Below are 1113 nucleotides of genomic sequence, written 5' to 3'. Positions count from 1 at the left end.
ATAAAATGCTTACAAATCATGATGTAAAATTCCTAAAATAAATACATGAATAAATCAATAAATATCAATCAATCAATAAATAACATTTTATTTCTATTGAAGCTTGTATGTCCTGTATTTAAATGTATGTAATTACACATCTTTAATGATAAAGTTGCTATTTAGTACATTTAGAATATATTAACTTTAAAAAAGTGCTTTACGTGTGCTTTAGTAGCCTGTCAACACAAACAAGGTGTACTTCTTTAAAGCACAACAACATTTTATTAAATTGTAATGATTTAAAATATACTTTGAAGTAAAACTTTAAATTTGACATTATAACAAAGTACACTTTGAAGACAAAATAATCAATCAAAAAAAGTATCAAATTCACTTTATTTTGACTCAACTCGATTGTTCTTTCAAATGCTTGGCACGAATTGGCGACAATGATTATTTATTATAGGCTAAATCCTACACATAAATACCAAATTAATAGGAAAACCCCAAATTGATAGGAAAAAGTGCAACATGGATACCATTTCCGAGGGTTTGAAACTTTTTATATATTTATTAGAAAAAGAAAGATGGACAAGCAAAATAAAAAATACGTAAATCAATAGTATAAAGATAAAATAGCATAAACGGGCACAATATTCACGTTGTAATAATGTATCCTTGGTTGTGTTTAAGCATTTTTAAATCATCCTTTAGACATAAAAGTTACCTTAACTAACGAATCAGTGCAAAGTAATCAAGGTGTTTCTCTTTAGCTGTGTGTTAATTGCTTTTCACTGTAAATCAAAGGAACCAAAGCAAATCCAGAAGTGTGCAAAAAGACAGCCAGGGGCGTGCAGTTGCCGTTTTAAACTGTGCATGGGCATCTCTACCAAAAATAAAGAACATGTCCTCACCCAAATTTCAACTAAACAACGCCCTCCAACGGCGAGCAGGAGAGGATGACTTATTCGATGGTTTTAACTTTTCTTTCTTTCCTTTTTGTCTGTCTCTGTTTGTTTTGTAATTTGCTTTTAACCCAAAAATGTTTCGGTATACACCATAGTTTTAGTGTCATACACATATCACGGTACAACAACTGATCTATATAATTATATACAACACAATTTTCAG

The sequence above is a fragment of the Sinocyclocheilus grahami genome, unplaced genomic scaffold (assembly GCF_001515645.1).
Source record: "Sinocyclocheilus grahami isolate Dianchi unplaced genomic scaffold, SAMN03320097.WGS_v1.1 scaffold17216.1, whole genome shotgun sequence".
Lineage (NCBI taxonomy): Eukaryota > Metazoa > Chordata > Actinopteri > Cypriniformes > Cyprinidae > Sinocyclocheilus > Sinocyclocheilus grahami.
Note: the sequence above shows the minus strand (reverse complement) of the source record.